Source organism: Palaemon carinicauda, chromosome 15 (genome assembly GCF_036898095.1).
Source record: "Palaemon carinicauda isolate YSFRI2023 chromosome 15, ASM3689809v2, whole genome shotgun sequence".
NCBI classification, from domain to species: domain Eukaryota; kingdom Metazoa; phylum Arthropoda; class Malacostraca; order Decapoda; family Palaemonidae; genus Palaemon; species Palaemon carinicauda.
The window spans coordinates 41,790,433-41,814,875 of NC_090739.1; the positions used below are offsets into that span (position 1 = coordinate 41,790,433).

The window sequence follows — 24,443 nt, forward strand, 5'->3', positions numbered from 1 at the left end:
CAATTGTGACCTGAGAAGGTGTGTGACCTCGGAAGGGGGTTCCGGGGGCCTTGCCCCCAGCTACAAGTTGTGATCTGGGAAGAGGGATCCACCCCTCGGCTAGGGGCTGTGACATGGGAACTACTAGGTTAGGTGGGTTTGTTAGGGTCTGTACCCTTACAAATCTTAGTGTTATTATGTTTTGGCCTGTTTACAGCCACATACATGAACCATATATTTTTCCAACTGGTTAGCATGTCCTTATTTTATTTTGCATTTCTGACCATTATTATTTCTGTAAATCCCTCTTTTATGAGATTTCCCCACCGAAAAAACAGCGGTTTCCCACTTGTCCCCCATAATTGTCTTTATATAAAGGGGTCTAAACACTTGTGAACGGGTGATTTGTCCCAATAATCAAGGTCAGATATGTTTAGAACACAAGATAACAAGTAGGAAAAATGTATAGTTGATGTATTTGGCTAGAAAGTAAAGTATCATATATTTACCTAATTTCTAGCCAAATACATGAACCATATATTTTTCTTGCCCGCTATCTTGTGTTTTATGTATTTGTGACCATGATTATTGGGGCAAACCACCCGTTCATGAGTTTTTGGACCCCCATATATAGACAATTATGGGGGGATCCCAGTGGGAAACCGGGGTCTTTTGGGTGGGGAAATGTCATAAATGAGTGATTTGTAGCAATAACATTGGTTAGAAAGGCAAAATAAGTACAAGATAACCAATTGAAAAATATTCGGTTCATGTAAGTGGCTGAAAACAGGCCAAAACGTGATTATTTAACACTTTGTAAAAGGGTACAAAACCTAACAAACCCACCTAACCTAACCTAACCTAGTAGTTCCCAGGTCACAGCTCCTAGCCAGGGACAAAGCCTCTCGGACCCCCCTTCCCAGGTCACAACCCCTGGCTTGGGACAAGCCCCCGGATCCCCTTCCCAGGTCACAACCACTAGCACCGTATCTTCTTCTTTTTTTTTTTTTTTTTTTTTTTTTTTTGTCTTGGCAATTTTTACTGAAGGTTTGCAATAGAAAATGCAGGTCTTCCCTTAAGATTAAGTCAGAATCGAACCTTTGAGGCATTATTTCCGTTTTTTAATTTCACATGAGTAACAATAACTTTACACTGAACAGAGAGCATTTCCATCATAATCAATTGCCGACTTAAATAAAATTACACTAAATTTCGAAATGGATTGATGTATTTCCCTTAAGTTTCCCTCTTGGAGAAGTCTTTACGTGATGGTGGTCAAGTTGAAACTGAAGGGGAAGGTAAAAAAAAAAAAATGGCTGTTCTTTACAACATCTGGGAACTTATGAAGTACTTTGTAAGCTTTTAATTGGTTCAAGAAACCCAACTGATAGATACATCATTGTAAATGCACAGAAAGCTCCCCAAACCAATCGAAATCAAGCATGCACAATAAGTTCCTTTCAGTCTCTCAGATGTTAACAATGGACTTAGTGATAAAAACGCTTCACATTTTAATCGACCGATATGTAAGTTATTATGCCCCAGCCCCTATTAAACATAGAGAAAAATACTAAACTAGCCAGCACTCGTCCATTTCTTATAGTGAATTCCAGTTTCACTAGCAGTTAAAGTATCGTATTTGTTCCGACACATACAAACCTTACGCTATTTATAGGGTATAACTTTCAGCAACGCGAAAAACTAACCCAGACAATTTTAGCGAGGGATAACTATCCCATCGGCTAGTTAGCGGAAGGGGGTGGGGTAGACCAGCTACCCCGCTCACTCACACCTGTTGGCTGAGTACAGTAACCACTTTTGCTTTTGGCGTTAACTCATAAACTGCCTTGACTTTATTTGCTTTTTCTTTTGTGTACGGTGTGTGTGCGTTCATCGTCCCGCAATGCGGACATATCCTGCTCGCGATTGCCGTTGCTGCGGTACCTTCATATCGTCCATAACATAAAAATGGACCCTCACCCTTTGTGCCCGGCTTGCCGGGGACATCAGTGTTCTGGGGACAACACCTGTTCTGAATGTCGGGGGTGGCCTGCCTCCCAGTGGGAGAGGTTCGTGCGTAAAAGGAAGAAGAAATCTAACTGCGAATCTTCGCCTTCGGGGTCTTCCTCGAAATCGAAGAAATCTGCTTCCTCTATGCCCAAATCTCTGTCCGAAGCTACTTCACGACCGGGCCCTCCCGGGGTATGGCCGAGTAGCAGCGCAGGGTTTGTGACTCCAGGTCAATCCTGCGGGATAGGCGAAGGTGTCGGCTCCCCTAGTGGTTCGGCTCCTTCCCTTCCCCTAGGGAGTGCCTGTTCTTTTTTCAAACCTTGTGTCTTTGTCGTCATCGCTGAGTGTCGATGGCCCCCCTTTGAAGGAAGTTCTCTTAGAGCTCCTTCAAAGGGGAGCGGAGAGAAGGCGGTCATCTCCTTCCTCCACGGAGGTTGATCCTCCTAATGTGGGCGCAGGCGCTGCTGCCCGTCGGTCAGGCCTAGAGTGTTTCCAACGCCGAGGAGTTAGCTAGCCCACCAGTGGCGGTGGCAGGGCTTTCTCCTAGGCAGGCTTCCCCTTCGGGGGAACATATCTCTCGTTCCCGAGAGAAGATTGCCTCTGATAATCGGCAATCTCCTTACGCTTATGGTTCTCCTCCAGGGGCGGAGCAGGAACCTTGTCTTAAGCGACAGTCTTCATCTCCTCCCCTGCGGAGGATTTATACGTAGATCTGGATCAGTCTCCCCCTCGGGCGGAGTCTGCTGAACGTTCCTCTCCGGGAGACGTCTTTTTGAACTTGCTGGTTCTCCTCACGTTGACCCTTCGGGGTCTCGTGACGATCACCCTTCGGGCTGGCGTGATCGTGAGCCTTCGGGCTCTCGACATGTTGATCCTGCGTGTTCTCATGACAGTAGGAGTCCTTTGGGGCTCCGTCACGCTGATCCTTCAGGCTCACACGACTCGAAATCTTTGGGTTTTAGTTACGCTGAACCTTCGGGCTCTCGTAACGATGGTAACGTTGTAAACATTGTAGTGATTTGCGGACTGTGGCCAGAGGTAGCGCCCAAACTGCTTAGTGTCCGAATGCCGACCACAACCCGACGTTCACTACACAACGAATATACAACGGTGGAATACCCAAAAACCTAAGTAACAGTTCAACAGACTGGAATACTGGGCACCACCCCTTGATTTATACTGGGCAAGGGGTCAGCTAGAATCTTTCTTCCCTCCAAAATTCCCTTTCCTTGGGCTAGCTGGATTAACATGTAAGATGAATGTTGATTCATTTCTGGGGAAAATGAGCAGCCTATGTGAATAGCTTGAATTTATGGTTAGATAGCCTCAAGTTCAAGTAAGGGTCAGAACATTAGGTGAAAGGGAAAAATACAATGCGAAAAACATTTCTAAAAAAAAGGTGGCTGAGAAAGTGATATCATAGTGTAAGGAACGTTATGAAATCCTGTATTCATAAAAGCAAGCAAAAAAAATATTTGTTTGTAAATATTTATCTGTCAATTCAAATAATCAATTTAAGGCAAAATTATCAGCCCTTTACAATCCAGCTCCACAAATAACAAACAAACAAGAAATTATTCACAGGTGGGACACTTATAAGTGTTCCAATACAGTACAAGTATAAACAAAGGCATACCTAACAGTGTATCTATGTGGGAAAGTACCAGTAGCTTGCCTCATGATCAAAAGGGTTCATAAAACAAGGATTGCAATTCATGTGGCAAATCTAGAAGATCCCTGCAATCTTGCTTATAACTGTCTTCCCCCAGGCATACTAGCAACATACTCAGGTGGATCATGCAGTTTTATTCCTGACTATGACAGAAACAAATTTCAAGCTTAATGGCTTGTCTCAACTTTTAGTTGCCTCTCCAAATATGCCATTTCAATAGGTCCCGCCAACTATCAATGTTTATGACACACTCTCATATAGCAACACAGTAGCTTACTTCTAGTTAAAAGACAAGATAATACGAACACAGAGCAGCATCACAAACCACTACACACTGATAACAGGCTATAATCCACATTCATAATGTTTTGCAATACATAGGATTCCAGGGACGGATGTACTCATTCTTTTCTATATACATACAGTAGTGTGAAAGATAAACTTCCCTTACACTCCCTACTGAATGAAGGGGGCTGCTGTCAATACCTGGAAAGGAATAATAACAGTTTTTCCGTAACTGACATACAAACCACGCTATTTAATAGGGGTTATTACTTTCGGCGTAGCTGAAATGACGAGCCATTAGAATTTTAACAAGTGTTTACTACCCCACCGCTAGTTAGCGGGAGGTAGGGAGGGTAGCCTGCTACCTCCCCCCCCCCCCCTCTCCCCACACACACCTGTGCTTGAGCTCACTTTACTTTTGGCTCTGAGCGAGAGCGGTTGTTCCTCTCTCTCTCTCCTCGCCTATTTTGGATTGCCATTAGTTTTGTCTTTTTACTTACTTTTTCTTATACTTGTAAGATGTATATAAACATTCTTAATGTTTATATATATATTTGTGTATAGAAATGTAGTAAGTTTTCTTTTCAGTGTTTGTGCTCTTGTGTGTGATGTACGACAATGACACTTACCTAGTAGCAAGGCCACCACAGTTCCACTTCGTGGGGAACGACCTCTCCCTCTCGGGTCCATCGGTCTTTCTGTTGGCATATATCCGTTAACTCAGCCGCCGCAGGGGAATCGTCATCGCCTGGACCCTCTTCATTCATCTATTATCTTCGCTTTTCCTCTTTTCCTACGGGAAACTTGGATTCTCAGCGAAGGGAATGTGGCCTTTTTTTTAGATTGACTACGGTCTCTCTCTACTCGAGGTCGTTCACCTTTACTACAACTACGTACTATTACGGAAGCTCCTTTCCAGTTGCGGGTTAGGTTGCTATTCCGTTTGTTTGTCTCAATTATTTTTAGTGAAATCTAATTGTATTTTAACTTTTCAGCTTTCTCCGTGGGGAACATTTCTCTTCGGGGGGTCAGTGGTTCTCACTATTAGTGAATATTCTTGGTTGATTTAGATGATTATAATTCTGTTATAATTCTGTTTTTATTACAGTTACTCCCCCCCCCTTCACCCATGGAAGTCATCTGGGGAAGGAGGACGCATACTTATTTCTTATTTTATGTTATTCCCTCGGGGTTCCTCTTCGGAGTTCCTCCTTAGGGAATTTCTGTTAAAATAATTATTTAATTTTATTTTCCCAGTTAACTATGCAGTTTTTCTTTGTTCGACTAAAGAGTGCCAACGAAGCAGAGGTGTCCTGTTCATGCCTGGGGATTCTGCTGTCACTGCCGTCCCTCAGAGGACGTTGTCATGGGCGTTATCCCTTCTCATAGAAGTATTCCGTGACAACATGCCAGCACTCCAGATCATCTTAGAACGCCAAAGGAGGTACGCCTCCAGGGGTTGGACAACTTCCCTTCCGAGGGAGGTTTCCTCCCCAGGTGTGAGGTTTCCTCCCCAGGTGTGAGGTTTTCTCCCTTCAAAGGGAGAACTTCCCATACCTTAATAAATTCATCACTTCAACCTACTAGCGCGTACGCTCGCCGATCTTCCGACGATCTTCTGACGATCTTCTTACACGTACAAGCGCCGATGATCTTCCGCGCGAGGGTACCGATGGTTTCCCACGCGTGGGTACCGAAGGTTTCCCACGCGTGGGTACCGAAGGTTTCCCACGCGTGCTCGCCGATCTTCTTACACTCGCAAGCGCCGATGATCTTCTTACACTCGCAAGCGCCGATGATCTTCTTACACTCGCAAGCGCCGACGATCTTCCGCATACGGGTACCGATGGTTTCCCGCGCGCGCGCGCGCCGATCTTCTTATGCACGCAGATCTTCTTATGCACGCAAGCGCCGATGATCTTCCGCACGCGGGTACCGATGGTTTCCCGCGCCCGCTCGCCGATCTTCTTTCGCGCGCATGCGCCGATGATCTTCTTATGCACACAACCGCCGACGATCTTTCCCGCGCGCGGGTACTGATGGTCTCCCACGCGCGCCGATAGTCTTTCTGCTCGTGCCGATGGTCTTTCCGCTCGCGCCGATGGTCTCTCCGCGCGCGCCGATGGTCTCTCCGTGCGCGCCGATGGTCTTGCGCGCTCGCGCGCATTCTGATGGTCTTGCGCGACCGATCTCGTACGCGCGCATGCCAACATTCTGGTACGTGCCGACAATATTTTATTTTCGCCCGCACGGGCTCTTCATTCTGATCCTGCGCTCCATGTTCGCGCGCAAGCGTGCACTATGATTCCTGCGTACTCTATGAAGTCTCGCCAGCGCGCTCCCCATCGCAATTGCTAATACCCTCCCACGCGCGAGGCTGCAGGACAACGCGCGGTAAGGTCGCCATCATTGTATCCCCCCCCCCGTAAGCGCAGATCAGCGCGCTCGCCGGTAGGAGGGAAAGTTCCAGAAAGGTCCTGGGACATTTCTTCCTTATCTTCTTTCTCCTTACAGGCCCCCCCCCCCAAAGGGAGTGTCTGACAGCACAGCCGTCAGCCGGCAGTCCTGGTTTGGGGCTCTAATCAGAGCGGTAGCCCGGGCTTTCAAGCCTGTTCTCTCTGAGTTGAGCCACAAATCCTTGGCTGCATCTACTCCCCTGAAGAGGAAAAGAGGAGTTTTGGACGCGGTAACTTCTCCGAGGACGAAGCTGTCTCCTCGTAAGTCTTCTAGGCAGCCACCCTCCCCCCTCAGACTTTTTCTCCCTCCCCTTCGGACGAGGATTTCCCGTCCTCAGGGGAGTCACGTGAGGTGAGACGTTCCCCCATCGCACCATTGAGGGAAACCCCACCTCGCACGGTAAAGTCTTCTCGAATAAGGGTGGAGAAGAGCCTGCCTCCGTCGTTGTTGGAGTCCTGCATTCCTCCCAGGAGGGAGTCGAAGGACTCCAAGACAGTACCGGGAGGCCCGTAGCACTGAAATCTACAGGCTCAGACATTCTTCCGTTATGAGAACGAACCTGTTTGAGCCTAAGGACGTGGAGCAGATTGCTGAGAGGTAGAGGAAGTCACCAAGACTCCCTCCTACATAGGGCTTTGACATTCAAGCCCTATAAACCTCCAGCACCCCAGCAGCCATGTCCCACCAAGACCACGAAACCGACAACGGCAACGAAGACAGCGGTGTCTAAGCCCTTTCCGGTCAAGGACAAGAAAGGCAAGAAGTCCTCCAGGGGAGGGGAGGGAAGAATCCTAGAGGGAGCAGCCGAGGCCGCAAACTCTAGGATTGGCAGTCCCCCTGCATGTCCACCAGTGGGGGGATGCCTACAAGGTTGCGCAGACAGGTGGTAGCAACTCGGGGCTGATTCCTGGACGATTTCCGTGATCAGTCAGGGATATCGCGTCCCGTTCACAACATCTCTACCTCCCCTGAGGACGAATCCGGTGTCATTTAGTTCCCTTGCCATGGGATCAGCAAGGGGCGGGCCCTTCGGGCAGAGGTCCAGATTAAAGCAAACTCCGTTCAGCATGGAGACCGCAGACACGGTCAGACTTGCTGTGAAATCGCAAGACTTCATGTGTATACTGGATCTGAAGGACGCGTACTTCCAGATCCCAGTCCATCTGTCTTCAAGGAAGTACTTAGGATTCAGCCTAGACAACAAGAGGTACCAGTTCAAGGTGCTGTGTTCCGGTCTCTCCACAGCACCACAGGGTTTCACCAGTGTTCACCCTAATATCATCGTGGGCACAAAGGATCGGCATCAGTCTCCTCCGTTATCTGGATGACTGGCTGATCCTAGCAGACTCAGAGTCATCCCTTCTTCGACACCGAGAAAAACTTCTAGGACTTTGCCAGGATCTGGGGATCATGGTAAATCTCGAGAAGTCCTCTCTGCTTCCCACTCAGACTGGTTTACCTAGGCATGATTATAGACACCAATCTCCACAAAGTCTTCCCATCAGATGACAGGATAGCAAGGCTGAGAGGTATTGCAAGCCCTTTCCTCAGACGACAAGAGCTTCCAACCCAATCATGGTTACGTCTCCTTGGTCACCTTTCATCCTTGGCTCGTCTAGTTCCCAACGGTCGCCTCAGAATGAGATCTCTCCAGTGGCGGCTCAAGTCCCGGTAGAATCAAGGTTGCGATTCCCCGGACGTCATGATCTCTATGGGTCCTGCGGAACGGACGAACCGCCAGTGGTGGATGACAGACGAGAACCTATGAAGAGGAGTGGATCTTCTCGTCCTTCCCCCGGACTTAATGCTGTTTTCGGACGCCTCAAAGAAAGGGGGTGTACCCACGTTCTGTACCACAAGATCTCAGGCCTGTGGTCAGAATCAGAAAAGTGCCTCCATATAATTCGTCTAGAGATGAAGGCCGGTTTGTTGGCCCTTCAGCAGTTTCAACAATACCTGGCAGGTCACTCTGTGGTGGTGATAAGCGACAACACCACAGTAGTGGCTTACATCAACAAGCAAGGAGGTACCTTTGCGAAGCAGCTATCCCATCTTGCAGTAGAGATACTGGGATGGACCGAAGTCCGTTAGATTCTACTATCGGCGCGTTTCATTCCAGACAAGAGGAATGTGCTCGCCGACAATCTGAGCAGAGCTTCTCAGATAGTGAGTACCGAGTAGTCTTTGTGTCATCTAGTAGCCAACAAAGTCCTGACTTTGTTGGGTTCCCTGACTGTGGATCTGTTCGTGACAGCGCTGATCTTCAAGATTCCACTGTACTTCCCCCCCAGTCCCGGATCAAAAGGCACTCTGGCAAGATGCCTTCCAACAACGGTGGGACAACATCAATGTGTACGCTTTCCCCCGTTCTGTCTGATGAGGAGGGTGCTTAACAAGACCAGAATATCGGTCAATTTTTCAATGACCCTCATAGCTCTGCTATGGCATCACGCAGAATGGTTCTGGACCTTCTGCAACTCCTTACGGAACTTCCGAGAGAATTCCCTCCACGACACGATCTACTCAGACAACCACTTGCCACCATCTTCCACAAAGCCGTTGCTTCGCTACGACTTCATGCCTGGTGACTATCCAGCATCTCCTCGCTGATAGAGGATTTTTCGCAACAAGTTGCGATTAGGATGTCTGGACATCTGCGAAAATCATCCGCATCTGTCTACCAGGCAAAGTGGAAAGTCTTCTGTGGTTGGTGTCCTGGAAGGGGTATCTCTCCACTCGATGCCACTATTCCAGCAATAGCGGAGTTCCTCGTGTATTTGCGGGAAGAAAATGCGCCTTTCAGTCTCGGCGGTGAAAGGCTATCGCTCAGCCTTAAGTCTAGCCTTCAGGCTCAAAGGAATAATCTTTTCTTCCTTGCTGGAACTTTCCCTACTCATACGAGGTTATGAACTTACCTGCCCTCAGTCGGATGTGAGACCTCCGCCATGGAACGTGGTTCGAGTTCTCAGGTCTCTTAAGAGACCTCACTATGAACCATTACACCAGGCTTCAGTTCGCCACCTAACTTGGAAGACTGTGTTCTTACTAGCTTTGGCTTCAGCCAAGCAAGTCAGTGAACTTCATGGTCTCTCATATGACATCGCCCATGCAAGGGTATGGGGAGAGGTAACGTTCAAATTCGTCCCTGAGTTTGGTGCTAAGACTCAAAATCAGGGGGTGCCGGACGCTCGGTTCGATTCCTTCCGGATTTGAGTCTCCGTTCTGTAACAGATGTCCCAGACCTTCTCCTACTGTGCCCAGTAAGGAGTCTGAGGCTATATCTCAGAAGAACGGCTGCAGTCCGTCCCCAGGTGCAAGCATTGTTAGCACTGGGAGGATTAAGAGGAGGGTCACCAAGAACACCATCTCGGCATGGATTCGTAGGGTGATCCATCTGTCCCTGAATCCAGACCCTCCTCCGTCATGTCGCCCTAGAGCACATGATGTCAGGGGCCTAGCTACGTCCCTGGCCTTCAAGAGAAATTTCACAGTGACACAGGTCCTTCAAGCTGGGGTGTGGAAATGTCAAGACGACCTTCACAGCCCACTACCTGCAAGACGTGACCCACAGGAGGCTCGATATATTTTCTATCGGCCTTGTGGTGGCTGCACAACAGCTGGTTTAAAACCTCAGGCTCCTTAGTGGACAAGTAGCAGAAGGTTGAGGGCATTGTTACCCGGTCTTAGTCTGCATGAATGAAAAGATTTGTCTGGCCCTTACTCTTTTCTTCAGCCTCCCCTCTCTTGGGGAAAGCAGCATCCTGGGTTCTCTGCACTGCTGACCTCAAACCACTGCAGGTAAACCATGTTTCCTTGTGTTCCTAGTATTAAGATAATACTGTCACGTCCCCATACCCTGACGAGGTGGTATTGGGAGAGTCCTAGCCTAAAGTTTCCTTCTAAGGGACTACAGGTCAACTTCCTAGGACGAGTCACACTTTATTTTAACTTCACACACAGCTTGCGTAGGCCGCAGTCCTTGCATAGCAAGGTTCTAGCGAGGTGCAGGGACTCCTTATTGCTGAGTGTGAACACACACAAATATTGAGTCCCCAGGCAAAGCCAAAAGCCAGTACTGGCAGTGACTTCCCACCCTTCCTAATGGGTGAATCACCCCTATTAAATAGCGTGGTTTGTATGTCAGTTACGGAACAAATGACAAATTCGTAGGTAATTTGTATTTTTCCTAACTATACAAACCTTAGCTATTTAATCAAACTTGCCCGCCAGCCCTATCCCCCTTGAAGTCCTACCTCCAAGCAAAGTGAGCTCAAGCACAGGTGTGTGAGAGGGGGAGGGGTGGGGGTAGCAGGCTACCCTCCCTACCCCCCCCCCTCCCCGCTAACTAGCGTTGGGGTAGTAAACTGTCGTTTAAATTCTAATGGCTCGTCATTTCAGCTACGCCGAAAGTAATAACCCCTATTAAATAGCTAAGGTTTGTATAGTTAGGAAAAATACAAATTACCTACGAATTTGTCATATTAAGACATTTTTGGAAAGAGGAGCTTGTGGGATACAATAAAAATACAATAATGTGTTCCATACAATATAAATAAAAAAAAAATTTTCATTCACACAAACCATTAAAGTTTTATTAGACACAAACCCCTATATATTGCAACGTTGAGCCTTTTGGCTCTCGTGCCATCAGTCACGCTGATCCTTCGGGGTCTTGTGACAGAGGACCTTTGGTTCCTCATTGCGCTGACCCTTCAGGGTTTCGTATCTTTAGTTCCTCATTGCGCTGACCCTTCAGGGTCTCGTAACTTTAGTTACGCTGAACCCTTGGGCTCTTGTAATTTTAGTCACTCTGACACTTCAGTGTTTCGGGACAGGGATGCTTCAGTTTCTCGTTGCGCTGACCCTTCGGAGTCTCACAACACAGGCTACATTAGGCCTTTGGTCTCTCGTACCTTTAGTCACGCTGATCCTTCGGGGGCTCGTGACAGAGGAACTTCGTTTTCTCGTTGCGCTGACCCATCGGGTTCTCGCAACACAGTACACGCTGAACCTTCGGGTTCGCGTGACCCTAGTCATTATGAGTGTTATTCGTATGACAGAGTTTTCGTTCGCGCTGGCACAACTTACGCTACTGTGAACCTTCGGATGACCGTAGAAATTAGTTCTCTCGTCACGCTGAGATCTCTTGCGCGCATGACCAAATTGGCACGCACGACCGATTTGGTGCGGGAACAACCGGGTGCTCGTTACTTGCGTAACCAACACTATGCGCCCGTGCACAATTAGCGCCATGTTGAAGGGCGCGTGCGCGAACAACCTAACGCACGTGGCTATCTTGGCGCGCATAATCAATAATGTGCTGAATCCTCAGGCAGTGAGGGGTGGGGTGGGTTCCTAGCCGCGTGAGTTATGATAGAACGTGCGATCATGGTTTACGATCCTCTGTTGCTCCCTCCCTGGGAACATCTTAACCAGGAGAAGGATCTGGCGATTTAACATCCCCGAACGAGATATCGTCTCCTTTTATGGCGGCAGGGGTTAACCTTCCTGCAAGGAGAGACACCCATTAGTCTCTCCAGTCTTATAGGCCCCATCATCAAAGACAACGGTCGCCCACGCGACTACGTCCAGATCCTATCCCTAAGGGTAGGCCTGTGCTAATCTTTCCTGCCGGGAAGCCTTCTTCAGGCAAGAGGGTTAAGAAACCTGCCCAGGTTCCTAAACCCAGGGATCCGTGTCTTCCTAAGGACCCTCCCCTTAGTTCCTCGAGAGCCCATGACCCCATTGCTTCGCGCCTTATTCGATGTAATGCGTCAAGCCATGACAGGAGTCATTCCCTGCTGCCAGTCCTTAGGAGACACTCCTAGAATCCCTTTGTTGCCACCTCTCGTCCCAATGATCTCTCCTCCCTCCAATCCTATGAGTTTGGAGGGTTCTGCGCCTGCGTGCCCAACTGGCAAGGGGAAACGGTTATCCCCTCGCAAAAGACCACGGGAAGAGAGTAGGCAAGAACCCCAGGGTAGCCCCTTGCAGTTCAAGACGCCACAGGCCAGACCCAAGGGAAAGAGGAAAAGGATTCGTACTTCACCCCTCAAGGAGGATAGGGTGACTTGCTACAGGGACTTCGTCCGTCCCTCGCCGGTCGAGATAGTGCCTAATGAGGTACAACCTGTGACTGGGCGTGACGCGATCCCTCTGGCAGCGAACTCCCATCCCGCCTGTAGACCAACGTAGCCCTCTGGGCCCTCGTTGACAGAGTACCACCTGCCTCGTAGCAGGGAGCCGAAGGATTTATTCATCATCCCAAAATCCTTGGCCAGGCTTCCTTCTTCACTGCCTCCTAGGCAGCCGGAAGCGAGCACCTCCTCGGTAGTCTCCCCATCCCTGGTCTATCCTGTTGACAACTGCGACCCACTCCGGGCTGGGCTCCAATGGATGAGAGTTCGGATGTGGAAGGGCAGAGTGATCCGGAGGACGACGCTTTACCAGCAGCCACTAGCTCTAAGCTAATGGAGGCTGAGAGGAAGGAGTCAGAACATGCCTTCTTGCAGGTCCTAGGCTGCATCCAATCCATCAATGGGCTACTAGATCCATCAGCAGCCCCTCTAGATGGAAAGGAAATGGTCCTTGACCAGTTCTACGGCACTCAGAAACCCCAGAGGACCAGTGCAACTTTGCCCTCGTCAAAGGGGTTGAAGAGTGCCAGACAGAACGCAGTGTCCCAGGCAACTGGGTCCTCCTAGCTCCGCTCCAACTCATCCTCCAAGCTTCTACCTCCAAGCTTCTACCTCCTCGCTTCGTATGTGTTCCAGAGGAGGTACTATGAGATTCTCGGGGAATCTCTCCCAATGCTGCATATCGATCACTCCTTAAGAGGCACTCTTGAAGGCCACACCTTTTGAGAAACTCGCAGGACTTCGTCTCCTTTTCGGCCTCCGAGATCCTCAACCAGGAGAAGGTGGTGAAGTACGTCATGCAGGCTGCTTCGGGGCTTGATTTCTGGTTGGGACAACTGATTTGATCTAATGACCTGTCTTGGGAGTCCTCCAGGAACTCTTTGGAGACTTTCCTATTGTCTGGCACTCGGGCCATGGAGTTTCTCTCTCACCAGGTAGTGAACCTTTGGGCTAACACTATCCTGAAGAGGAGGGATGCCGTCATAGGTAAGTTCCACAGGCACCTCCCTCAGGCCAAAGTAGCGAGACTAAGGAAGGCACCCTTCTAGGGCAATTCCTTGTTTCACCCCGAGGATGTCGAACGGGTGGCAGAGAGGTGAAGGAAGTCCAACCAGGACTCCTTTATCCAAAAGGTCTTAACAGCCAGACCTTATCCCTCACAGCCACAGCGGAAACCACAGCAGAAACTGCATCCGAAAAGGGCTTGAGACTCAAACCAGCAGGATCAAAAGGGTGCGAAGCAAGCCTTTCGCAACAAGAATTCCTTTCGTGGTGGAAAGGGAAAGAGGGGATCCGGCCGAGGCTGGTCCCACTAGGGCAGGCAATCCTCCCATTTTTCCACCTGTGGGGGGATCCCTGCAAATCCGCCGGCAGAGGTGGCTTCACCACGGGGCCGAACCCTGGACGGTCGAGGTTATTCATTCAGGGTATCGCATCCCGTTCACGCTCTCTTTCCCTCCACTGACTTGAGTGCCAATTCCATTGAACTCCTGTACGAAGGGATCCGCACGAGTGTGCCTTCAGGGCAGAAGTCCAGACCATATTGGAGAAGGGGGCTCTCCAGGAGGTCCTCAACGGGTCCCCAGGCTTTTACAGTTGACTCCTTGTGAGAAAGGCGTCTGGAGACTGGAGACCAGTCATTGACCTCTCGGCTCTGAACAGGTTTGTCGAGCAGATACCATTCAGGATGAAGACGGTTGACTCTGTCAGACAAGTGATAAGACCACAGGACTTTATGTGCACTCAAGATCTAAAGGACATACTTCCAGATCCCAATTCATCCATCTTCCAGGAAGTATGTAAGATTCATGTTCAACCAGAAGCATTACCAGTTCAGGTACGGTTGACTCTGTCAGACAAGCGATAAGACCACAGGACTGTATGTGCACTCAAGATCTGAAGGACGCATACTTCCAGATTCATGTTCAACCAGAAGCATTACCAGTTCAGAGTACTGTGTTTCGGTCTTTCCACAACACCCCAGGTCTTCACGATAGGATTCGCCCTATTATCATCTTGGGCCCACAGAGTCGGCATCCTTCTCCTAAGATACTTGGACGACTGGCTGATTCTGGTAGACTCCGACACCGAGACGAGCTTCTAAGGTTTTGCCAGGATCTGGGGATCGTGGTAAACCTCGAGAAGTCTCATCTGCTTCCCTCTCAAGAACTGGTATACCTAGGCATGTGCATAGACACCCTAAGGCACAAAGAGTTCCCATCAGACGAGAGAATTCAGAGACTGAGGGAGATAGCACAGGTCTTCCTCAGTCAGGAAGAGCTCCCAGCGCGGTATTGGCTTCGCCTTCTCAGTCACCTCTCTTCCCTGACCCGACTGGTCCCCAACGGTCGCCTCGGAACGAGATCCCTCCAGTGGCGACTGAAATCCCAGTGGAACCAGTACATCGATTCCCGGGATCAACTAGTCCGCATAGGGCTAAAGGAACAGTCGGATCTCAGGTGGTAGCTAGCAGAGCCGAACGTCTGCAAAGGGGTCGATTTTCCCGTCTGTCCCCCCGGAATTGATGCTTTTTTTGGATGCATCAAAAGAAGGGTGGGGGGCTCACTTGCTGCACCATTAGATCTCCAGCCAATGGTCCAAATCAGAAAGGTACCAGCACATAAATCTCTTGGAGATAAGGGCAGCCTTTCTGGCCCTCAAAGAGTACCACCAGGTCCTGGCGGGGCACTCCGTGGTGTTGATGAGCGACAACACCACAGTAGTGGCTTATCTGAACAAACAGGGTGGTACCTTTTCACAGCAGCTGTGCCATCTTGCAGTAGAGATACTCAGATGAGCAAAAGACAACTCTGTGACTATCAGCTCGCTTCATTCCGGGCAAGCAGAATGTGCTAGCGGATAAGCTGAGCAGATCAACTCAGATAGTTGGCACCGACTGGTCTTTGAATCCTCTGATAGCCTGACTTTGTGGGGTTCCCCGACGGTACATCTGTTCGCAATGGCCTTTAATTTCAGGCTCCTGTTTTACTGCTCCCCAGTCCCGGATTCCCAAGCTCTTTGGCAAGATGTTTTTCAACAACGGTGGATAAACCTGGACGCTTGCGCGTTTCCCCCGTTCTGTCTGATGAGAAAAGTCCTCAACCAGGTATGAGCAAGCAACAACTTGCAAATGACTCCGATAGCCCGCTAGGGGATCACCCAGAAGGGTTCCCAGACCTTCTGCACCTCCTCACGAAGATCCCGAGGGAGCTCCCCCCCACAACACGACCTCCTCAAACAACTGCATGCCAACATCTTCCACAAAGCCGTAGCTTCGCCTCGGCTTCACACCTGGAGACTGTCCAGCACCACCTCACACAGAGAGGCTTTTCACAACAAGTTGCAAAAAGAATGGCTGGACACCTCAGGAGATCCACAGAGGCAGTCTACTAGGCAAAGTGGTCAATTTTCTGCGGTTGGTGTCGTGGAAGGGGTATCTCTCCCCTCGATGCCTCTGTTCCAACTATAGCGGAGTTTCTTGTATACCTTCGAGAAGAAATGCTTCTCTCGGTCTCGGCAGTCAAAGGCTACCTCTCGGCCTTGAGTCTAGCCTTTAGACTAAAAAGAGTTGATATTTCCTCCTCGTTGCAACTTTCTTTACTCATACGCAGTTACGAGCTTACTTGACCCCAGGCAGAGCTAAGACCTCCCCCATGGAACATGGTAATAGTCCTCAGGTCTCTGATGTGCCCCCCCACCCCGTATGAACCATTACGCCAGGCCTCCGATCGCCACCTCACATGGAAAACGGTGTTCCTGCTCGCTCTGGCTTCGGCCAAGAGAGTCGGTGAACTTTATGGTCTATCTGCTGATGTCTCCCACACTAGGAGATGAGGGGAAGTAATCCTCAACTACGTCCCTGAGTTCGTAGTTTGGCCCATTCTGGATAGTCTTCGTTCTGTAACCGAAGATCCAGACCAACTGTTATGTCCAGTAAGGAGTCTGAGGTGTTATTTAGAAAGTACAACAAAAGCTCGCCCCCGTGTGCAAGCGCTTTTTGTTAACCCGGGAAGGTCAAGAGGAGGGTCACGAGGAATACTATATCCTCTTGGATAAGGAAAGTGATTGAATACGCTCACAATCCAGACCCTCCTCTGCCTAATTGACCCAGAGCTCATGATGTCAGGTATTGCAACGTCTCGGGCATTCAAGAATAATATTTCAGTGGCACAGGTAATGCAAGCGGGGGTGTGGAAGCATCAGACGACCTTCACCGCCCACCCCTGGAGGACATAACCCACAGGAGCATGGAAACCTTTTCCATTGGTCCTGTGGTGGTCGCACAACAAGTGATCTAATGCCTCAAGCTCCTTGGTGGACAAGTAGCAAAGGGTTGAAGGCTGAGGTTACCCAGGTTAGTCTGGGGTGAATGAAAAGAATGCCTGGCTCCCTTCTTTCTTTCCTCTTCTCCCCCCTTGGGAAACAGATCCACAAGGCTAAAACATAGCTGACCTCACCCCTCTGCAGGTAAGATTCATTTCCCTTGTGCATCCTGAGTATTAATATATACTTGGTTACGTCACCAATACCTCTTGAGGGAAGGTATTGGGTATGTCTTAGAACTCATGCTTATCTTCGAGTATGTACGTAAAGGCAAGCTGCTAGTCTCTCTCACACAAGCTTCTGCAGGTCACCATCAGTGTGTTACCTTGTAACTACTTTGATTTTAGTGAGGGTATTGTTCCTGCTAATTAGATCAAAGATCAACTGGAGAGAACCCCGGGTCATAGCCAAGGCCAGTTGGTAGGACTTTCTCCCTCCTAAGAGTAAGTCTCACTATAAATAGCGTAAGGTTTGTATCTGTGTTGGAACAAATAACAAATTTGGAAATAATTTGTATTTTTCCTAACATACAAACCTGGAGCTATTTATACAAATTGGCCCGCCACCCTGTCCCCCTAGAAGTCCTACCAGAAAGCAAAAGTGGTTACTCGTCCGACAGGTGTGAGTGAGCGGGGTAGCCAGTCTACCCCACCCCCCTTCCGCTAACTAGCAGATGGGGTTAGTTATCCCTCACTTAAATTGTCTTGGCTAGTTTTCAGCGTTGCCGAAAGTAATCCCCTATAAATAGCTCCAGGTTTGTATGTTAGGAAAAAAACAAATTATATCCAAATTTGTTATATTTACCATGTGTTTTTCTTTTCTATCGGTGAAATTTTTTATTTCAAATTGTACATGGATATTGTGACTGCTAAGATACCGCAGTATTTTGACAAAATCTCAATCAGTTAGTATAAAATCTTTTAAATATCTAACTAAATACACAAAGCATTTTCCCTACTCACTAAATTTTGGTAGGCTCCCACCCACCAATTTTTTGTCTTTTCTGTTGTGTTCTGGTGGTAATAGGGTAAAATTGTTTGTAATTCTACAGAAGCTAGCTGCATCACCATTTTCTATAGGAAAAAAATTGTAATGTTTCATTTTATGTATTTTCAATTAATCTGACCTTATTTTCTTGAGGAAAAGTTTTTTAACGTCCTCTCCCACTAAAAGATTTTAGCTCTCAGTTGGGAATTGGAAGTTTTGGAGGTAAATTTATAGAAAAACACGGGACCACATTTCCAAGAGAAAAATAAAGATTTTTTACTAAGGCAAATTTGCATTCGGTAAAATTATATTTACGGATAGGGAAACATTTCGCCAGGACGCTACCTCTTCCCGGCGCCAGGACGACACCTACGCTCGGCGCCAGGACACAAGCAGTTCTCGGGGTCAGGCTGCTTGCAGCCCTCTACTGCAGGACGAATCCTTCGATATGCTGTTGTCGTATTCTAGGGAGCCTTCTTCTCAAACGAAGGATGTTGCAGAAGTGGATCAGGATCTCGAGGAGGTCTCTGATGACGAAGATAAACCTGCTGACGCTGCCAGAGATTACAAAGTTCTCTCTCGCTCCCTCCTTGAACTTTATGGGGAGGAGTTCCAACCTGCTGCTCTGCGATCTTCTCAATCTCAATTCAGCTGGAAAAAGGACACGAAACAGTCAGCCTTCATCAAGATGAAGCTTTCAATTTCTGCAAAGAAGGCTCTTGCGAAGATTGATGACTGGATGAAGGAACGGAGGCAAGCAGTTAAGACTTCTTTCTCGTTTCCACCAGCTCGTCTTGCTTCGAAGGCTGGCATGTGGTATGAGACTGGGGAACCTCTGGGTCTGGGAGTTCCGGCCGCCTCCAAGGGTGACTTCTCTGGCATCGTGGACTCGGCTAGAAGGCATGCTCTCAACTCGGCCAAGGTCATGTGGTCGATGTCGGAGCTGGATCACCTCGTCAAAGGCATTTTTAGAGCCTTTGAGGTTTTTAGCTTTTTAGACTGGTCGCTAGGGACTGGCCAGGAAGACTGACCAGATGGAAGGAACCTGAGACCTAACCAGCATTATGTCCTGTATGGACAAGGCCTTTAGAGATGGGGCTAATGAGTTGGCTTCGTTGTTTTCAGCAGGAATCTTGAAGAAGAGGGCCCTGCTTTGCTCTTTTGCTTCAAGGTCTGTAACCGTTACTCAGAAGTCTGAGCTTCTTTACGCCCTCCTGTTGCAACATCTTTTTCCTGATGCCCTTGTGAGAGACATTACGCTTTCTCTGGCCCAAAAAGCCACCCAAGACCTGTTATCACGTTCGGCTCGTAAGCCCTTGGCAGCCGCTCCTTCTACTTCGAAGCGGGAGGAAAAGAAATTCCAGCAGCCCTTTCAAGACCAGATTTTAGAGGAAGAAGGCAAGAGTCAGGAGCAAGATCGAACAGAGGTTCGTTCAGAGCTCGCTCCAGAAAATGAAGTACATCTCCTCCAGACAGTAGGCGCAAGACTGTCACGTTTTTGTCAGTCTTGGAAGAGAAGAGGGGCGGACACCTGGTCCCTCTCAGTCATCAGTCTGTGCTGGCATCAGTTCGTACAGGGGACTGGATGGTGTGTGTCGATTTGCAGGACGCGTATTTCCACGTCCCCATCCATCCGACTTCAAGGAAGTACCTGAGATTTGTAATCCAGGGCAAGTGCTTCCAGTTCAGAGCGCTTTGCTTCGGTCTCAGCACGGCTCCTCAGGTCTTCACCGGGATAATGGCGAATGTGTCAGGCTGGCTGCATCAAGAGGGGATAAGGGTATCTTTTTATCTGGACGATTGGCTGATTCGTTCTCGATCGAAGGAGAAATGTCTGGAGGATTTACAAAAGACTTTTATGATGGCTTAAGATCTAGGCCTGGTCATCAACAGGGAGAAGTCTCAGATCAAGCCGAATCAGACTATTCTCTATTTGGGGATAGTTCTGAATTCAGTTCTTTTTCGGGCTTCTCCCTCACAGGAAAGACAGACCAAGTGTCTCGAAAAGGTCCGAAGTTTCCTGGACAAGGAGAGGTGCTCAGCGAAGGAGTGGATGAGTTTGCTGGGAACTCTCTCCTCACTCGAGCAGTTTCTCACTGGGGAGACTCCATCTAAGGCCTCTACAGCACTTTCTTTCAAAAACGTGGAACAGAAAGACGCAGGAAGACTCCTTTTCCTTCCCCATTCCAGCAGAAGTCAAGGATCTTCTGAAGTGGTGGCTGGATCCAGCCTTGTTTGGGGAAGGGATCTCCTTGTACAAGAAGAACCCAGAGCTAGTGTTGTTTTCAGACGCATCAGAGTCAGGTTGGGGGGCAATACTAGGAAGCAAGGAGGTCTCAGGCTCTTGGGAAGGAAGTCAGTTGGAATGGCACATCAACAACAAGGAGCTGATGGCCATTCTTCTAAGTCTAAAGGCCTTCAAAGACTCAGTGTCAGGGAAGATTGTGGAGGTCAACTCAGACAACACCACAGCTCTTGGGTACATCAGGAAGCAAGGGGGGACTCACTCTCTGTCTCTGTTCGAAACAGCAAGGGAGCTCCTTCTTTGGGCGAAGGAGAACAACGTAGATCTGCTGACGAGATTTGTACAGGGACAGAGGAATGTGAGGGCAGACATGCTCGGCAGGAAAGGGCAGGTTCTTCCCACAGAATGGACCCTCAACCAACAGGTCTGTCAGTGTCTCTGGAGGCTGTGGGGGAGACCCCTAATAGACCTTTTTGCCTTCAACTTGAGCAAGAGGATCCCCAACTATTGCTCCCTGGTTCCGGACAAGGCGGCGATAGCAGTGGACGCCTTTTTGATGGATTGGACGAGGATGGACACATATGCCTTTCCCCCGTTCAAGATCATCAATTTGGTCGTCAGGAAATTCGCCCTCCTTGATTCGGGACGAATGATCCTGGTAGCTCCATTCTGGCCAACGAGAGAATGGTTTACAGAAGTGGTGGACATGTTGATGGACTTTCCAAGAAGCCTTCCTGCAAGTCACAACCCCACTTCGAGAGGTATCATCTCATCAAAACCCCCTCGCTCTCAAACTGACTGCCTTCAGACTATCGAGAAGCTTGTCAGAGCGAGAGGATTTTTGGCGCAAGCTGCGAAAGCTATCGCCAGAGCGAGGAGGGTCTCTTCACAGAGAGTCTACCAGTCCAAGTGGGAGACTTTTAGAGCTAGGTGTAGGAAGCACAAGGTTTCATCATCCACTACCTCTGTGAGCCAGATTGCTGATTTTTTGTTGTTCCTCAGGCAGGACGCTAAGCTGGTGGTGTCCATAATCAAAGGATACAGAAGCATGCTCTCTACAGTCTGTCGACATAGAGGCTTGGACTTGTCTCACAATAAGGACTTGCAAGACCTCGTGAAGTCTTTTGAGACAACCAGACAGGTCCAGTTAAAGCCCCCTTCTTGGAACCTTGATGTGGTTCTTAAATTTCTTTGCACCAAGAGATTTGAGCCCATATCACAAGCTTCTTTTAGGGAGGTTACGAAGAAAACCCTCTTCCTTTTGGCCTTAGCCACAGCTAAAAGGGCCAGTGAGGTCCATGCGATTGAAAAGCAGGTAGGCTTCAATCAGAATGGAGCAGTTTGTGCCTTAAGAATAGATTTCCTCGCCAAGAACGAGAACCCTTCAAAGGCCTGGCCAAGGACTTTTGAGGTTCCTAACCTAACTAACCTAGTGGGTCAAGAGCAAGAAAGGCTCCTCTGTCCAGTCCGAGCCCTCAAAGCCTACTTGTCTCACACTAAAAATATGAAAGGCTCTTCTAGCTTCTTGTGGTGTTCGGTGAAAGATCCGCAGAGGCCCCTTTCTAAGAACGCTTTGTCTTTTTTCCCGAGGGAAGTTTAAGAGAAGCACATCTCTTGTGTGAGGAAGAACACTTCGGCCTTTTAAAAGTGCAGGCTCACGAAGTGAGAGCCATTGCGACCTCGCTTGCTTATCACAAGAACATGTTGGTCAGACAAATTATGGATGTAACGTTCTGGAGGAGCAACTCTGTGTTCGCCTTGCATTACCTCAGAGAGGTGAGAGTGGATTATGAGAAATGCTATACCTTGGGCCCATATGTAGCTACGGCTTCTGTATTAGACAAAGGAGTTACTACCTCCCCTCAACCATAGTTTTTGTATGCCTGTGTGTGGGTTGGTGTTTTTAATGGTTGTCTGAGGACGTCGACTTGTGGTACAGTCACCTCAGTCTAGTTAGATATTTGATATCTACTTTGCAAGGTTAGGTGGTTGGTTTTTGTAAGGTTGCAGTTTTTAAAATAAGGGTAATAGGTAGTCCTGAAGTCTAGTCAGATTGTTGGTCTCACCCCGTTGACAGACTCGATTGAGTGGTTTCAGCATTGCAGGTCCCATCCTGGCTGACACTCCTAAGGGAAAGCGACTCAAGAGGCAGGAACCTTTGAAGTCAGCTACCTTAGCAGGTAAGGAATCAAGGTGTTTTTTATCCTACATCTTTTTTGTTGTTTCCCCAATGATGTTAACTGTCTATCACCCTCCTCCAAGTGTGTGAATCAGCTATATACAGTATATATATAACTGCCAGGTAAGTTCTATTCATAAAAATGGAGTTTTTATGATGAAACAGTTTATGAATACTTACCTGGCAGTTATATATATATTCTAAGGCCCATCCACCTCCCCTCAGGAGACAGGTCGGGCATAGATGATCTGAAGAACAGAAAACCGGAATGATTCTTAGTAGCACCCTGTAAGGGTTGTTAACCATCTAACCGCACAACCACCACAAGGCGGTTGCCACGATTTTTGAAAAATTCTGCCGAAAGTCAGAGACTATAGCTGTAAAAGACTAAGTCCTGATTCTATGATGATTGGTTTTTATTAATTCTTAGGGTTGTAAGATAGATGGCTTAACCTAAGCGATAGTTTGATATTAAATCATTACATACAGATTTAACCTGAAGTATAGATTCATACAAAACACCAAATACTAGGAACTTGCAATTGAGCCATGCTGACCCTTGCCAAAAATTAGGGATATAAACACATAATAATTAGTTACTTGATGTAAAATAAGATCAGTAATTTCTATTAGACGATGATGAGTCGGTCGAGGGATAAAGGTAGGGTTATTTAATTAATAAGGTTGGATAGATTGTTAATTGATTTAAGGTAACATTCTTAATCATTACCAAAAGACACAAATTGTTGTTCTGTGTTTATTAACGTTAGATATAATTTCTTCAAGTCCAGATTTCTAATTTTACAGTGTTGGAGAGAGTAGTTTGTGGATGAAGTATACCCAGTAAGTAAAGAAACAATAATGTTAAAAAAGCCCGTCGGTGAACTAAAAGAGACTAGGTTAGTGAGTGCCTGTTGAATTTATCCATAGTTTAAGGCTAGATAAGTGAGAATGTTTAGATGGGTAGAACAAGCTGATTTCTTGATTGAAGGTCAACCGGAAAATCCACTTAGATTAACTGATATGACAGTATAGCTAGAGTTAGTATGTCATTTCAATTACAAGAATAATAAATTGCTTAATAAATATATGAGGCTGCAGGTCTTTTTTAGGAGAGTTAAAGCACCACTAATTATCCATTTCTACAGTACTAGACTTGTATACAAAGTGATATTTTACACCTGAAACTTTCACCGTGTCAGTAACCCTATTTTTGCTCAGAATTTTGTACATACCTCTTTTATGAATATTTTATTCGTATTGTGTGTGTTTGTCTAATATCCTCTTGGGTGTGAAGTAGAATGTTTTATTCAGGGAAACATGGTTTGGGTATCCCTCGAAAGAAATTGAAGTATAAGGGGAAGTTTTGTTAGTCGTTGGCTTACTAGAGGCCGGTAATTCAATTATTGCAGTGAAGTATTGCCTTGTAAGTATTTAGGAGGTAATACTTTTCCGATTTATCAGGTATACTTTCATTTGTAAAATTTATTATTATAAATGTTATGGATATGCCTATTTGTCATTATTTCCACTTATATTTAATGTAGAATATTTAATTTTTTTGGTTATAGTTTATTATGAGATTATTTTATTAAGATTATAGATTTGATATTGAAGTGGACAGTAAAAAATTTTAATGAGACTGATATATCTATACAATTGACACACATTTTTTGTTTTTTCAGGGTAGAATCGTCAAGAGAAGAAAACATTTACAGCCACCTGTCCAGAACAAGAAATTAAACTGTAAATATGCACTGCCACTAAGTAATGAAGTATATCTACTGACATGAAGATGAGGATCAGCAGAAATTAACTAGAGATTAACAACAGGAAAACTTCAGAATTTCTCCAAGGAAGACAGTTCTGATCCTAAAACTACCCGATTAGGAAGATTATTCCACAACTTGATCACAGCTGGAATGAAACTTATAGAATACTGTGTAGTATTGATCCTCATGGTGGAGAAGGCCTGACTATTAGAAGTGTTGGATATGGCCATGCATTGTTGGCTGATCATCAAGATTTGCCAGATATACTCGGACATAAGTCCTTAAAGCATCCATTTTTAGGGCACCGGCAGTCATATACGAATCGTCTCTACTGAAGTACCCTCTCTATCATCAAACTTTTCTGGTGTATTTAAATAACCTTATGAGAATATCATAC

General features: G+C 47.4%; 1 long non-coding RNA gene across 1 annotated transcript in view; it reads left to right on the plus strand.

Annotated features, from left to right (window-relative positions):
- Positions 1-24,184, plus strand: part of LOC137654274 (uncharacterized) — a 25,884-nt gene extending 1,700 nt beyond the window's left edge. The window contains exon 2 of the long non-coding RNA XR_011046581.1: positions 23,960-24,184. This is a non-coding gene — a long non-coding RNA (uncharacterized lncRNA). The remainder of the gene's footprint in view (positions 1-23,959) is intronic.
- The last annotated feature ends 259 nt before the right edge of the window (positions 24,185-24,443 follow it).